We start from the raw sequence: 17486 nt of genomic DNA, 5'->3' as shown, positions 1-17486 counted from the left end.
TGTTTTGGTTTCCCGGTGCATATAAAAATTATGTTTACACTATACTGTAGTCTCTTAAATGTGCAACAGCATTATGCCTTAAAAAATGTACATACTTTAATTAAAATACTTTACATGCTAAAAAATTAGCTTTCAGCAAGTGGTATCTTTTTGCTGGTGGAAGGTCTTACCTAAGTGCTGATGGCTGCTGACTGATCAGGATGGTAGTTGCTGAAGGTTGGGGTGGCTCAGGCAATTCTTTTATTTTTTTCTAAGGCCAATTAAACTAATTTTATTCAGAGTAAGTTTACATTAAATTACAATATTAACAATCTCTAGAGACAATGAACATAAAATTTAAGAAGTAAAAATTTGGTCTTTTACAGACCATATATTATAGAACTCACAAATGAAAATTTACAAATACAGAAATAATGACAATACTAAATGCTGAGGATTTTCACATGCAAAACTATAAAATGCCATATTTTAAACACACATGTTTCTAAAAGGGAGAAACTTTTTAATAACAGCACAAAATCAAATTATATAAACTTGGTATATTCCATAAAATATTGCTTTAAACATTTACACCATGATCAAAATTCCTTTGGTGGCTTTTAATCAAAATGAAGCACACTATTATGTAACATATAAAGTACTCTTAAATGTTACTAGAAAAGTATTTTTGTTACAGTTATGGCACCTATATATACACAAAACGTGAAACCAGGTGCCAACAAAATCCTTTTAATCTTTTAACAAAATAACTTCTGCTTCACAATATCAAGACTTTAATTCTCCTATAAAACTTTTTACAGTGGTTATAGCACAAAGAACAACAGCATAACTGTAAAAACAAACCAAACTTTACTAGAGGAATCATACAAATACTGCAATGAAAAAAAATCAAACAACAGTTACTCCAATGCAAAAAAAAAAGGGGGGGGCTGCTAGACTCAATCTTAGAAGAGTAAACACAAACACACTATCCCCCAAACTCCTAAACAAAAAGTCCACAAACAACTCAGCAGAAGTAGAACAAAGATGCTCGTGGGTTCACCACAGCAAGCACACCTGACCTGGTGCCGTCCTGGCATACATGAGAGGTCTCACTGAGAAACCTTGCTCTAAAAAAGTCATCAGAGTTTAAAATGTATGGAACATAAAGGAAACAAACAGATGCCAATATTTATGTTGCATAATTGATTAGCCAGCTTTTGACATTGTTTCTTCCTAATGCCCGCCAACAAAGGGCTCTTGTTCTAAACTAAGTGTCCATCAACTAAGAGAGCCTGCCTTCAGGAGTATACCAGTCATCTCTGCAGCCCATGAACACAGCACGGAGGGTCTTTTTAACTATGCATTCATGAGTACACACAGACACCAAACCAAACTTTTGGCTTTCTGTCACAAGAACTACATCTTACAAAGGAACCTCTTTTAACGAATGTCTTCTTTTCCAATCTCAAAGTCATTCTGCACAAAGCAGCAAAAACAAAACAGCAAAAAGAGTTAAGAGGGAGAACTGGAAGGAAAGACACATATGCCATTTGCAAACCCTTACGCTTTGTGAAAGATGATCCAAGAAACCATCTCTTTTCTTTCTAATCCAAAAGTCTTTGGGCTGGCTCAATCTCAGAAGTCATGGAAATAGCACACAAATGGTTCGCTGCTCTGAAGATACATTCTACTGTCTCGCTGAGAGAAAGCAGCTGGCCAATATATCATCAGGCCATGTAGTGGTGATTATCTCTCTCCATATAGTCTGTCTACAAGAAATTCAATTCTTTTTTAAATCTCTAGACTTAACTGGAAATTTCGCAGATTATACAATTCAGAAACTAGAAGATTATGATGAAGAGTCTTTCTCGTCTTCATTTTTCTGACAATAGCAGGGTCAATCTGATACTGTCTTTCCTGAAACACTATCAGTGTTACTGGCTTGTTCTTCAATGGTTTCCTTCATCTGGATCTAGCTGCTATTCGAAACAACTTGTATCTGAATTCCCCGTTGAACATGAATGTGTCCCCATCTTCCTCCTTTTGGGACTTTTAACCAGGATTTGTGCTTTGCCACAGGCCAGGGACTGTAATATTCTTTGCAGTTCACTGTCCTCTATTCTCGTGGCCATTTTTATTTCTTCAAAACTGAAAGTACGCCTTTCACTGAACATGAGAAACACCAGTATCTGGAAGATGGAAACCTGGAACTCCTTTCCTTCCTTAAACTTGCTTTTCAAACAGCATTCCCCAATATAGTTTGCCACCGAAGTTTTCTACCACTGTGCTGAGATAAAATGTCTTAAACACCTCCTGAAGTTTAACCATTTCTAGAGTTAAATGCACTTCCATAGGTGTGTATGTCTGCCAGTATCCCATAAGTCTATTCACTGTTAGATCTACAGAGCCTGGGTCACTTTGATTCTGCATATACTGCTTGAAATGAACTATGATGTCCTTGGAGAGCTTCACGTCCTTGAACATGCCTTCCAGCTTGCTGGTGAAAGCAGCACCACATTCATGCTTTAGTTTTGACAACATAGATTTTTCAGCATCTACTGAGGCACTTTTTCCAATGAGGAGTCATTTTGCCAAATCTTTTTTATAAAAGGCTTCAAAAGAAATCTATACTGTGAATGAACCTGAATATTATCATAAACTTGTCGAGAATCCTCTCCAGGTCTTCATCTATTACTTCTTTATTACTTGCTCTTGATTTTGAATCAACATGCTTTACCATCAATTCTGCGGGCTTATCTGGCCTCTTGTCGATAAATGTTTCAAAGGCTTCCTTCATCAAGTTGATGAACTTCTTGTTCCTCTTAGAGCACACTTCTAACACATGGTCCACACGATCCTTAAAATCTAGCAGGCCCTGTATCATAGCTTTGTCTTTTTCAGGACTGATAACAATTGTTGTCCCAAAAGTTTTGATGGGGTTGCTCCAGCGCTGCACCAGAATCTGTTGGCCACGCTTCACGTGGATGAACAGTTGGTATATCTGAGCGAGGTCGGCACTCTTTTCTCATCAAGGACGTGGTCAAGCCCTTTCTACAGAATTGCTGTTCAATGTTCTCCTAATAATTGTTTCTCTACATAAGCAATCAGTGATTTCTGTGTGCTGTGGTCTAAATACGTGATTACTCAGTCTCCCTCTTCCTCTAAACGCCTACTTACATGGTTAAGATATTCTGGCCTTCTGCAGCATATAAACAATTAGTTTCTTCCAAAAATTTCAATTCAAATGAATCTTTATATACCTGAAGGTCAGAGAGCATACTCAGGAGACTTTTCAAAAAACTTCAATAAACTTCGCTGCTTCGTTCAGTTAATAGCAGAATTCCATCAATATTTTTACTCTGAACCATTTTTATCACTAATGATATGGTTTCTTAAAAAGTTCCAATCCCATATCCCAGATAGAAGGAAGCATGGAATTCTGAAGTCCATAAGTGCAAAGCAAAAACAGGAAAATACTTCTGATCATGATCATTTGTCTGCAATGATCTTGCCAGCATGTGTTAATTTTCTTTAAAAATAAAACACTATCTGGTGAGTCTTCTCTAAACTGAAGGATCTGTGCTTGGACATGATCCTCACAGAGCTGGCACAGCTGTTTGTAGCGTGTTGAGGAAACTTTGTGAGAACAGATTGTCAACAGCTTGGTACTTTTTCCAGGTTCTGATGGAGATACTACTTGTAGGGCTTTCACTGCCTCAAGAAGCTTCTGCCAGGTGTCCTGAATGTAGTTATCAGCCAGTTTAGGCCTGTCTCAGAAATTCTTGATCACTAATTTCTTGGAGCCACTGCTACCCCCAGGTTTGGAGGTGATGGTGGCCACTGTGAGGGACAAGGACATGGTGAGGCCGTGGGTGTTCCCAACGAGCACTGAGTGGTTGGCCTTCCTGGGGATCTTGTCAGCCACTGTTGCAGCCAGGAAGCAGCAGCAGACTGCCCCAACCCACCCTGACTGGCCGCCCAACTACCAATGCCCAACAGCTCTGGCAATTCTTAAAATAAGACAACAATGAAGTCTGCCATACTGACTGATTCTTCCTTTCACAAATGATTTCTCTGTAGCATGTGATGCTACTTGACAGCATTTTACCTGCAGGAGAACATCTTTCAAAACTGGAGTCAGTCCTCCCAAATTCTGTCACTGTTTTATCAACTATGTTTATGTAATATTCTAAATCTTTTGTTGTCATTTCAACAATCTTCACAGCATCTTCACCAGGAGTAGATTCTGTCTCAAGAAACCACTGTCTTTGCTCATCCATAGGAAGTAACACCTCATCCGTTAAAGTTTTATCATGAAATTGAAGCAATTCAAATAATAATGAAAATATTTGAAATATCACAAGAATTATCAAAATGTGACACAAAGATATGAAGTGAGCAAATGCTGTTGGAAAAAATAGTGCCAATAAACGTGCTTAATGCAGGGTTGCCACAAATCTTCAGTTTGTAAAAAACGCAGTATCTGTGAAGCTCAATAAAGTGCAATAAAATGAGGTAAGCCTGTAGTTTAGAATATTTCCTCAACTTTTGTGTTACTAACAATAACAGGCAATGTATATAACAAACTTTTTTTAAAAAAAGATTTTATTTTATTTTTTTTTTTTAAAGATTTTATTTATTTACTTGAGAGAGAGAGAGAGAGCAGGGTCAGAGCGAGAAGCAGACTCCCCGCTGAGCAGGGAGTCCGATGTGGGACTCGATCCCGGGACTCCAGGATCATGACCTGAGCTGAAGGCAGTCGCTTAACCAACTGCGCCACCCAGGCGCCCAAAAAGATTTTATTTTAGAGAGAGAGAGAGAGAGAGAATGTGCACACGCACACATGTGTGCATGTAAGGAGGAACGGGGGAGAGGGAGAGAGAATCCCAAGCAGACTCCACCCTAAGCAGAGAATCTGAGGTGGGGCTCGATCTCATGATCCCAAAATCAAAACCTGAGCTGAAACCAAGAGTCAGAGGCTTAACTGACTGTGCCTCCCAGGTGCCCCCAGACACACAAACTTTTAAGTTTAATCTGCTTTATTGATATTTTCTCCATCATTGATATTTTCTCCATCACTTTCTTAAATCTAGACACCCAACAAAACAATAAATCAAGCTCTGGTTTGTGCTATTTACCAGTTTCTGTGGTATGAATACCATCATGACACATTTCAAGCTACCAATGAAAACACAATGAACACAGATCTGAGAAGAGATATGCAATAGCACATCGTTATATGGTATTTCACCACACAGCTATAAGAGACATATATAATGTACAAGGTAGCAAAATAGCTAGGAAGTGATGAGTTTTCAGCATTTATACTTTGCTTTTTTTTTAATTTTATTTATTCATTTTAGTGAGAGAAAGCACATGAGCAGGGGGAGGAGCAGGGGGGAGGAAAGAGGGGGAAAGAATCTCATGCAGACTCCACACTAAGCCTGTGGGGCTCCATCTTATGAACCTGAGATCATGACCTGAGCCGAAACCAACAGCTGGGCACTTAAACGAATGAGCCACCCAGATGCCCCTACTGCCTTTGTTTTTAACATAATTTAATTATAAAGTTTGTGTAATTTAATTTTTAATAATGGCTGTGTTTAACAGCTCATAAGATATCTAAAATTTTACAATCAGCTCTTATGGGGGGGTACAAGCCAGCTCCAGTACACCATTGAGTGGATATTATATAAATGTTTCATAAACAAGGGAACTAAAACTTAGCAGTGATTTGTTTAGGATCACATAGTTGGTAAATGGTAACACTGTGATTCAAGCTGGGGTATGACAGACTCTAAATCTCTGCTATATCATATCAGGTTATCAAAGATATAATTTATACCAAACTTGAAAATTAAAAGTCATATAAGGATGTTTTTCTTTGCAAATATTTGAGTGTATACCTGTTTTTGTTGTCCTGATTTCAAAGAAAAGACACTCTTCTTATGTTGCTTTTCTTTTATCCATTTTTTGCACCCTATCACCCGAGAAATTCCTTGGTAGTGGTGGCAGAAACAATGGTAACAATAGGGACCTGCAGAACCTAAAACACTGAAAGAAGGAAGGACTCGTTTCTCTCTCTGCCCTTCCACTGTTTCACCTCAGACACTGGCAAAGTCACAAGACTTGCTCAGCAACATGGGATAAATAAAGCCTTAGTTATCTGACCAGAGAACCAAAAAGAGGAACTCCAAAAAACTAGAAAGTACCAAGGACAACACACAGAGAAAAGACCTTGGGAAAGCAAGCCCATAAAGTTATTTATGAATTCCTGGGATCACCTGCAAGCTGCATATGTGAAAATCTGAACCTAAACCTCATATCATAAACATTGAGAAGTGTACAGATACCAGGCTGCCACTGGTTGACAATACACACAGGACATATTTGAGGAGCACAACAAAGGCTTTGAAAAAGGCACAAACATAAAAATCACAAACCACAGAAGGTGAAGTTCATACTTGTGTCAACTTGAACAAATCAGTCTTCTGTATAGAAAAACATTCAAAAACAAAAACAAATCAAAACAAAAAAACACACACAAAATAAAAACAAAAAAGAAAAACATTCTATACAGGATATAAGCAAGACCTTAGATCTCATATCATAATATTCAAAATGCCCAAGACACAATCCAAAATTCCCTGGCATACAAATACCCAGGAAAATCTCAACATGCATGAGAAAGACAACAGACACCAACTTCAGGATAACACAGATGTTGGAATTACGTTACAAAAACTATTATAAAAATGCTTCACTGAATAAAGGCAAATATTCTTGAGAGGAAGGGAAAGACAGAAAGCTCCAGCAAACAAACACACACAAGATAAAAAGAAAAATCAAATCAAAAGTTTAGAAGTAAAAAAGCAGCAAAAGAAATAAAACTTCACTGAAGGGGTCCAACAAGAGAGATGTCAGAGGAAAGAGTCAGTACACCTGAAGACAGATCAATAGAAATTATCCAATCTCAACCATAGAGAAAAGTAAAATGGGAGGACGGATGAAAGAGCTTCCTACCTTTGACCTCCATGGAGGGGAGAGGCTGGGGGGTGGCCAAGGGTTTAATCAACCATGATAATGCAACCTCCAAAAAAAATCCCAAATGAAGGGGTTCCAAGAGCTTCAGGTCGGTGAATGCATCCATATGCCAGGAGGGTAGTGCACTCCAACTCCATGGTAACAGAAGCTCCTGTGCTTGGGATGCTTCCAGACCTTGCTCTTTGTACCTCTTCATCTGGCTCTTCCTTGTTCATCTGTATCCTTTATAGTACCCTTTGTAATTAAATGGTAATAAATACAGTATTTTCCTGAGTTTTGTGAGCAGTTATACCAAATTACTGAACCTGAGGAGGGGGTTTTGGGAACCCTAATTTGTAGCCAAGTCAGACAGAAGTATGGGGACCCTGGGGACCCACTACTTGCTATTGGCATCTGCATTTGAAGGCAGTCTTGTAAGATTAAGAACTTAGTGTATGGGTTTTGTACTAACTCTAGGTAGAATTAGAAGTGCAGGGCGCCTGGGTGGCTCAGTTGGTTGAGCGACTGCCTTCGGCTCAGGTCATGATCCTGGAGTCCCGGGATCGAGTCCCACGTCGGGCTCCCTGCTCAGCAGGGAGTCTGCTTCTCCCTCTGACCCTCCCCCCTCTCATGTGCTCTCTCTCTCTCTCTCTCTCAAATAAATAAATAAAATCTTTAAAAAAAAAGAATTAGAAGTGCATTAAATTGTAGAAAAGCAGTTGGTATCCACACAGAATTAGAGAATTGCTTGGTGTGGGAAACCCACACAGTTAGTGTCAGAAGTGTTTTGAGCAGAGAAAACTATTTTCTTTTAACCTCAAATGAGATCTGAAGAAATACATGCCCATACAGATCACAATCAAACTGCAAAAACTAAAACTAAACTCTTTAAAATAACCAGAGAAAAACAACTCATTAGTTATTAAAGAACAACAATTTGAATAACTGGATTTCTTATCAGAAATCAAGGAGGCCAATTCATAGTTTTCTTTTTTTTTAAGATTTTATTTATTTATTTCAGAGAGAGAGAGAGAGCACAAGCGGGGGGAAGGGGGGCAGAGGGAGAGGCAGGTTCCCCACTGAGCAGGGAGCCAGATACAGAGCTTGATCCCAGGACCCTGGGATCATGACCCAAGCCAAAGGCAGACACCTAACCAACTGAGCACCCAGGTGCCCCAGTGAATTCATATTTTTCAAGAACACCAAAAAAAGATCAACCCAGAATACATATCCAGTGAATATATCCTTCAGGAATGAAGGTGAAACAAAGGTAATCTCAATGGAAGAAAATCCAAGGGAATTTGTTCCCAGGAGACTACTCTTAAAAAAAAAAAAAAAGCTAAAGGAAATTTTTTCAGATAGAAGAGAAATAATGTCAATAGAAACCAAGAACCTGAGCGCCTGGGTGGCTCAGTTGGTTAAGCGACTGCCTTCAGCTCAGGTCATGATCCTGGAGTGCTGGGATCGAGTCCCGCATCGGGTTCCCCGCTTGGCGGGGAGTCTGCTTCTCCCTCTGACCCTCCCCTCTCTCATGTGCTCTCTCTCTCTCTCTCTCTCATTCTCTCACTCAAATAAATAAATAAAATCTTAAAAAAAGATTTTAGAGAACCTCAGCAATTAAGAAAAAGCAACAGAAGTGATAAATATTTAGGTACATGTAATGAACTATTCTTCCACTGAGTTCTTCAAAATGTTTGACAGTCAAAAAAAATTATGACCTTTTCTAACAGGTTTTCATTGTATGCTGATGTAATACATAAGACAACTACAGCATAAAGGGGAAAGGGAAAAGAGACCTATTTGGTGTTAAGGTTTCTACACTCCAAATAAAATTGTAAAATACTGATTTTAAATTGTGAAAGGTAAAGTATATATATTGTAATCCCTACAGCAATGATTTTTAAAAACCAAAACAATAGAAATGGTCAAAAATATAATAAAACAATTCTAAATATATTCAAATAATTTGCCTCCTCAAAAAAAAGGGGGGGAAAGAGAAAAAGGGATGAAAAACATGGAGAAAAATAAAAAATCAAATAATAAAGAGATCTAATTCCAAACAACAATGATCACATTAAATATAAATGACCTATCTAAAACACCAATTAAAAGATAAGACTGTCACAATAAGTTTTAAAAAATTATCCAACTATATTCTGTGTCTACAAGAAACACCTTACACATGATGATTTAAATAGTTTTAAAGTAAAAGGATAGAAAAATACATACCATGCAAGTACCATACTTCCTGATTAAAAGGAAGATCAAGTCACTATATTAATATCAAAGTAGACTTCAGACCCAAGAAAATTACCAGGTATGAAATTCATCACAGTATGAAACAAGCCAATTCGTCAAGAATTCATAAATTCCTAAATGTGTACGTATCTAATAATAAGAGTTTCAAAATACATGAAGCCAAAATTTACAAAACCAAAAGGAGAAACAGACAAATCCACAGTTATAGTTGGAGGCTTCAACATATCTCCTTCAGTAATCAGTAAAATGAGCAGGCAGAAAATTAACAAGAACATACAGAAACTGAACAACAGCATCAACCAACTGGATCTGGCATTTCAAGAACACTCCACCCAACATCATTTAATTCTTTTCAAAATGTACACAGAACATTCACCAGGATAGACCCTATCCTATGTCATAAAATAAGCTTTAGCAAATTTAGAAGAATTGAAATTATATAAAGTATGTTCCTCTAAAGCATAAAAGAATTAGAAATTAATAATAAAAAGATAGCAACAAAATCTCCAAACACATAGAAATCAAGCTCACTTCTAGATAACCCACAGGTGTAAAAGGAATCAATGGAAATAAAAATATTTTGAACTGAATGAAAATGAAAATACAACATACCAAATTTGAGAGATACAGCAAAGGAGTATCTAGAGGGAAATTTATGGTATAAAATGTTTATACGGGAAAAGAAGAAAGGTCTTAAATCAATAATGTAAAGTTTCACATTAAGAAACTAAAAAAATGAACAAAATAAATTCAAGGCAATCAAAATAATGGAAAAAACAACAGAAATCGCTCAAATTGAAAAAAAACTCAATAATCAGTGAAATTAAAAGCTAGCTCTTTATAAATAAATAAACTGATTTTTTTAAAAGTCAAGCAAAACTAACAGAGAAAAAAGAAGATACAAATGACCAGCATTTAATATGAAATAGGGGATATAACTACATCCCCCAGACATTAAAAAGATAATAGAGAAATAGTACAAACAATTCTATGCACATAAATTCAACACCTTAGATGAAATGGACCAATTCCTGGAAAACCACAAAATGCCAAAATTCACACCAAATGAAATAGATAACCTAAGGAGTCTTATAACTGCTAAAGAAATTGGATAATCACAAAAACAATTCTCTTCCAAAAACAAAATCTCTATACCCAAATGGTTTCAATGGTGGATTCTACAGAATATTTAATGAAGAATACCAAACTATGAGATCTCTTCCAAAAAAACAGAACACTTCCAAACTCATTTTAGGATAATGATGTTAACCTGATACCAAAACCAGACAGACGGCACAGGCAGAGATAACTAGACTAACATCCTTCTTGGATAGAAATTTTTAAAATCCTCAACAAACTATTAGATAATTTAATCCAGCAATATACAGAAACAATAATACAGCACAACTAAGTGGGGTAGGTCTCAGGAATGTAAAAATAACGCAATCTTCGAAAATCAAGCAAAGTAGTCCACCCTATTAACAGTAAAAAATATATATATAAACCAAACGATCATATCATCTGATGCAGAAAAGGCATCTAATAAAATTCCATGTCCTTCAACAGTAAAACCATTTAGCAAACTAGAAATAGAAGGAAATTTCCACAATCTGATAAAAAGGCATCTCTGGGGGTAAAATATCAGCTAACAATATAGTTAATGGTGAAGACTAGGATGAGAATAAGGAAAAAGGATGGCCACTCTCACCATACCTATACAACATCATACTGGAAGTGTTGGTCAGTGCAATAATTTAAGAAAAAGAAAGAAAAGGCATACAGATTGGAAAGGAAGACATAAAACTGCCCCTATTCTCAGATAATATACGTAGACAATCCCAAGGAATTTACTAAGAACCCCTAAAACTCATGAGTGAGTTTTCAGTCACAGGATACAAGGTCAACACACTAAAAAAAAAAAAAAAATCAATCATATTTTTATACACCAGCAATGAACAACTGGCAAATTAAATTTAAAAACCAATACCAGTGGCTCAGTACGTTGAGTTTCAGACTCTTGATTTCAACTGGGATCATGATCTCAGGGTCATGAGATTGAGCCCCATGTCGCTCCACACTCAGCAGGGCATCTGCCTGAGATTTTCTCCCTCGCCTTCTCCCTGTCATGCTCTCTCTCACTCTCTCTAAAAGAAATAAATAAATCTTAAAAAAAAAAAGAGAAAACCAACACCATTTACAATACCTTTAACAAAAGGAAACAATCAGGTATAAATTTATAAAAATATGTATAGGATCGGGGCGCCTGGGTGGCTCAGTCGTTAAGCGGCTGCCTTCAGCTCAGGTCATGATTCCGGAGTCCTGGGATCGAGCCCCGCATCAGGCTCCCTGCTCAGCGGGGAGCCTGCTTCTCCCTCTCCCACTCCCCCTGCTTGTATTCCTGTTCTTGCTGTCTCTGTCTCTGTCGAATAAATAAATAAAATCTTTAAAAAAAATATGTATAGGATCTCTACCTTGAAAACTATAAACCATTAATGATATAAAAGAAGACCTAATGGAGAGACTTACCACAGGTTATGGACTGAAGACTAAACAGTAAAGAAGTCAACTCTCCCTAAATTGATCCACATATTTAACATACTTCCAATCATTATGCCAGGAGGATTTTTTTTGTACATACAGATAAACTCAGTCTAAAATTCATATTGAAAGGTGAAAGAACCAGAAAAACCATTAAATTTCTGAAGAACAAGAAAGTCAGAGAAATCAGTTTCTGGTTGCACACTATGATACTGGCAAAAGGATGGACAGAAAGAGAGAACAGTGAAAAAGAATGGAGTCCAGAAATAGACCCCCCAAAATTTGGCAAATTAACCCTTGACAAAGGGCAAAGGCAATTCAAAAGAGAAAGAAGAGTCTTCCCCCCAAATCATATTAGAACAAGTGAACAACCCATATGTAAGAAAATGAACTGGCCTAAACTTCACACCTTCTATAAAAATTAACTCAAATGAGATAACAGAACTAAATGTAAAACTGTAAAACTTTTAGAAGAGAATAGAGGAGAAAATCTTTGTGACCAGAGGTTAGGCAAAGAGATCTTAGGGATGATACCAAAACAATAAAACTGAAAAACAGGACTTAATCAAAATTCAAAACTTTGTTGTGCAAAGGACATTGTTAAAAGAATGAAAAGACGGGACATCTGGGTGGCTCAGTCAGTTAAGCATCTGCCTTCGGCTCAGGTCATTAACCCTAACCCAGAGTCGTCCTGGGATCGAACACCACACTGGGCTCCCTGCTCAGAAGGGAATCTACTTTTCTCTCTCTCCCTCTGCCCCTACACCCCTGCTCATTCTCTCTTGCTCACTCTCTCTCTCTCTCTCACAAATAAATAAGTAAAATCTTAAAAAATAAAATAAAATAAATAAAAGAATGAAAAGGCAAGCTACAGACTGGGAGAAAATATTTGCAGTACACATAATTAACAAAGGACCTGTATCCAGAATACTTTTAACACTCAATAGGAAGAATATGGACAACACAAATAAAAAATGGACAAACAACTAGCAAACAGAAATGGCAAGTGAAAAGACACTCAACACCATTAGCCACTAGAGAAATGCAAAACAAAACCACAGTGATGAAAATGTTCTAAACTTAAGATTGTGGTGATGCTTGCACTACTCTGAATATACTAAAAACATCTAAATTGTATACTTTGAGTAATTTTATGTTATGTAAATTATAAGAAAGACTCTAAAAAACAGAACTACAATGAGATACCATTTACACACATATTAGAATGGTTAAAATAAAAAATACTGTATCAAGCGTTGGCAAGGATACAGAACAACTGGAACTCACATGTTGCCAATGGAAATGCAAAATGAAACAGCCACTCTGGAGAACACTTTGGCAGTTTCTTATAAAGTTAAACACAGACTTACCAAATGACCCAGCAATCCCACTCCTGAGTATCTAGAGAAATAAAAAACTTACATTCACACAAAAACCTGTAATAAAAGGAATGGATTATTGATACAGGTAACAAGTTTCATACTTACACAGTAGGAAAGAAGCAAGTATCCAAAAGTTATATACATATTATTCTACTTATCAGACACTCTCAAAAGGACAAAACTATAGTGATGGGAAATGGGGGCTATATGTAGGAGGAGAGTGTGACTGCACAGGGATAGCTAAAGGATTTGGGGGTGATAGAACTATTCTCTACCCTGATTGTGGTGGTGACTACACATATTGTACATATGTTAAAATTCACAGAACTGCACACCCCTCAAAAGTAAAACTAACTGTATATTATCTTAAAAAATAAAATTTAAAATGTCAAGCAGGGACACCTGGGTGGCTCAGTCGGTTAAGCGTCTGCCTTTGGCTCAGGTCATGATCCCAAGGTTCTGGGATCGAGTCCTGTACCAGGCTCCTTGCTCAGTGGGAAGAGCCTGCTTCTCCCTCTGCCCGCCACTCCCCCTGCTTGTATGCACTCTCTCTCTCTTTCTGATAATAAATTAAAAAAAAAAATCAAATGTCAAGCAATCAAATAACCATATCAATTTATATTATCATTATTGCAAGAGGCCATTTCCCAGCAAAGGAGAGACATGAAACAAAAAGGAAGAAAATAATTTTTGCCAAATCCTTTGTTTTAAAAAAATGCCATTTCAGGTAATATATAACCTGAATTTTCTCCAGTCTTACCAGCCTCTAGGTGTATTAGTGCTAACTCCAATGTTTACAACCTATTGTCCTTACTTGGAAAGTATCTCATATCTCCCTTTGGTCTCCACTCCCCCCACTCCCACCCCGGTTATTTGTGAGAGGTGTTCTTATGTTCTTCACATCCTGTTCCTATTTTCTTGATGTCCAATTCTTATAAAGTCACTTAAGAGAACTACTTCACCACTGCTACTGCTGATCTTCCAAACCTGCAAATCCTTAAAAGATTCCTTTAGTCATCAATATATGAGACATGCTAGGTTTCCTAAAGAGATGAGAAGAATGCCCTCTTACTGTAATTGTTTCAGGTCCCTTGAATGAGCCATGCTCAACTCTAGATTCTGGTACATGCTCTTTCCTCAACTTGAAAAACTTCCCCATCTTTTTCCTAGCTCATTTATCCTCCAAATGTCAGCCAAAACATTAATACCTTAACACAACATTCTCTGACCCTCCCAGATTATGTTAAATTCCCTTGTCATATTATTTTATAGCACTGTGTATTTCTTTTTCACAATGCTTACATACATTTAATTACTTATTTAAAATCACTGCTGGGTTACAGACTCCATGAGGAAAGGGCAAGTGTCTATTTTGTTCATTGCCATGACTAGTATATGGTAGTCACACAAGACTGACTGGCTACTGTATACCTTCAGAGGTAATGATCTCTCTATCCCTGGAGGTGTGAAAAGAAGACTGTGTGACCATCTCAGTAATAATGTAGAAGGGACTCATGCAATGGATGGGGGCTGAAACTAGAAGACCTTCAAAATCCTCTGAAACACCTTACTATAGTGTGAATTACAAAATTTCACATAATTAGAATACAATGGAACATATACTAAAACTATTCTGAACATAATTTATTCCTTACTATCTTATTTATAAGTCAATTTTTAAAACTAGTGCCTCAGTTATTAAGAGTGAAGACAATATAAATTAATGTAACTAATCATCATTATATTGTAGATGAAGGAAATCATTAAGAGGGAGTTCAAGTTAAGAGAATGTCAGCTGATCTGCCCTCACCCTTTGATCAATCAATAAAAATATTTAATGACTATACAAATCAAAGGCTTCAAGTTCTGGTGAGACATAGTATTAGGACTAATGTACCTAAAGATGTTTGAAATAAAAATTTTGAACAATATTTAAAAATTTAAAGGACAAAGCTCAATCTTCTCCTCCCAACTGAATTAACAGATGTTGCCTGTTTTTGTTTTGAATACATATCATCTCATAGAATTAATTATTTAGCTAATATTTTCTTTCTCATGAAATCTGGTGTTAATTGGAAATCAATTTTTCTTAAGTCTAAACAAGTTAAATGTTTAGAGAGAGCCATAATGTAATACCCAAATCTGTTTAAAATCATTTAAAAAGACACTATTTGATCAGTTTTCAAACAGACTTGGACTACCAAATACAGAACATTCTGTCTGACAATATGTATTTCTGAATTCAAGTGGGATTTTGCAATTCAATGGGCATTATTCAATGAAGTCACATTAAAAACATATTAAAGATCAAATCTCCCTTATGAGTAGTAAAGAGAACTAAATTGCACCTCTGTCATTCCTCACTGGCTCATTTCAGACAAGGATCTCAAGATCCTTAACTAATTACATCTGCAAAGACCAAATAAATAAATAAAAGTTACAAATTTCCAATAAAGGTCACATTCTAAGGTTAATCTTTTTGGGCTTCAACTTCCTTTTTTTTTTTTAAGATTTTATTTATTTATGTGACAGAGAGAGACACAGCGAGAGAGAAAAAAGCAGGGGGAGTGGGAGAGGGAGAAGCAGGCTGCCTGCTGAGCAGGGAGCCGGATGCGGGGCTCAATCCCAGGATCCTGGGATCATGACCTGAGATGAAGGCAGACGCTTAATGACTGAGCCACCCAAGGCGCCCCTTCAACTTCCCTTCTAATACAGAGGCAGTGCTGATTAAATGTTTCTTTTTGCAAATCACCAATGACATCCTTATTGCTGCTAAGACAAATAGACCCTTTTCAATCCATATCTTCTGAGATCCCTCTACTGCATTTCCAAAATACTGACCGTTCATACTTCTTGACACCCTATCTTTCATCATGGTTTCCAAGATACTAATCTTCAGGGTTGGTTCTTCCAGCTAAAGTCTATTAAGGAAGACATCAAAATTTTTATCTCTGGCCCTATTAAGGAAGACATCAAAATTTTTATCTCTGGCCCAAATCACCACTTACTGAAATCTAGACTTGTACACCATGCTGAACACCTATTAGCTGTCCCAAGACACCTTAAATTCAACTAATCCAAAACTAAATTTAGCAACTTGGAAGTGTACTGATTAGGAAGAAAACCTCTGGAATCAAGATTACGCAACTTAAAATCCTAGCCTCACCTCTTTCTTATTAAATGTCAGACGAGGGAAAAGATACCCCAAATCTTTCTTTGACCGTTTCTCTCATCTATAAAATAGAAATAATAACTACACAGGTTATAGTTTATAATGCTGAATAAAATCAAGGTCTGAAACAGTCAATCCTTATTTCACCATGGAGGTTTAGTCTATACTAAGATGTGAGTTGCATGGCAATGGGTTTGTAGAACCAAAAAACTACAGTGCTTCTAAGAATCAAAGATGTATTTCCCACACCACCACGTTTTAACAACATTTCTGTTATCAATGAAATATACATCTTATAATCTTTTCCTGAAAAGCAGATACTACATTGATGACAACTGAGGAAATATTAAAGTAGATACTGCCTCTCAACATCATGATTATTTCATTCACTAATTAATGGCATCTTTATTTGGGGTTTAGCATATCAAGTGGTGTTTATTTTAGCTAAGTAGTGTTTCTCTAGTTAACATGGCACTTTAACTAGCAGCAGCATGTGTAAGAGAAACCATATTTTTTTAAGTTTCTTAAAGTGAATCTGTGATTTAATTATAAACTTCTTACTCAGGATTTTGCCAATCCCAGTTCCTAGCACCCACAAACCCTTACTTACCCTTCAAGGCATACTGCATTATAACTTTTTCAAGTCCCAGGCACTTTCGCCTTGGTAAACTGCTACCTCTATTTAAAAAACACTGAAAAATGGGGTGCCTGGGTGGCTCAGTTGGTTAAGCAACTGCCTTCGGCTCAGGTCATGATCCCAGGGTCCTGGGATCGAGCCCCGCACCAGGCTCCCTGCTCGGTGGGAAGCCTGCTTCTCCCTCTCCCACTCCCCCTGCCTGTGTTACTTCTCTCACTGTCTCTCTCTCTCTGTCAATTAAATAAACTCTTAAAAAAAAAGATTTAAAAAAATAAAATTAAAAAATTAAAAATATTGAAAATTACATTTTACAACTGCATTATTATAAAGATAAATATAATCCAGGTTCAGGTTGGGTTCATTATTACATATTCATTATTCTTATATTCACTTTTCTTCTGATTTTAAAATAAATTGAAATTGAAGGTTTTTTTCAGGCTTGTAAGAGAACTGTGGGCCCTTGGTACTGTGCTTACAGTGCCTAATGGATAAG

The 17486-nt window shown here is 36.9% G+C and overlaps 1 protein-coding gene and 1 pseudogene across 2 annotated transcripts in view; both read right to left on the bottom strand.

Annotated features, from left to right (window-relative positions):
• The window catches only part of XPR1 (xenotropic and polytropic retrovirus receptor 1), a 245114-nt gene that overhangs the window by 139846 nt on the left and 87782 nt on the right, over window positions 1-17486 (bottom strand). The window lies entirely within an intron of this gene.
• Window positions 1856-5144, bottom strand: LOC114222839 (cullin-4A pseudogene; annotated as a pseudogene).

The sequence above is a fragment of the Eumetopias jubatus genome, unplaced genomic scaffold (assembly GCF_037043125.1).
Source record: "Eumetopias jubatus isolate StellerSeaLion01/CBP00866 unplaced genomic scaffold, mEumJub1_p1.0 scaffold_12, whole genome shotgun sequence".
Classification (NCBI taxonomy): domain Eukaryota; kingdom Metazoa; phylum Chordata; class Mammalia; order Carnivora; family Otariidae; genus Eumetopias; species Eumetopias jubatus.
Note: the sequence above shows the minus strand (reverse complement) of the source record. Positions and strands in the feature narration are given on the sequence as shown.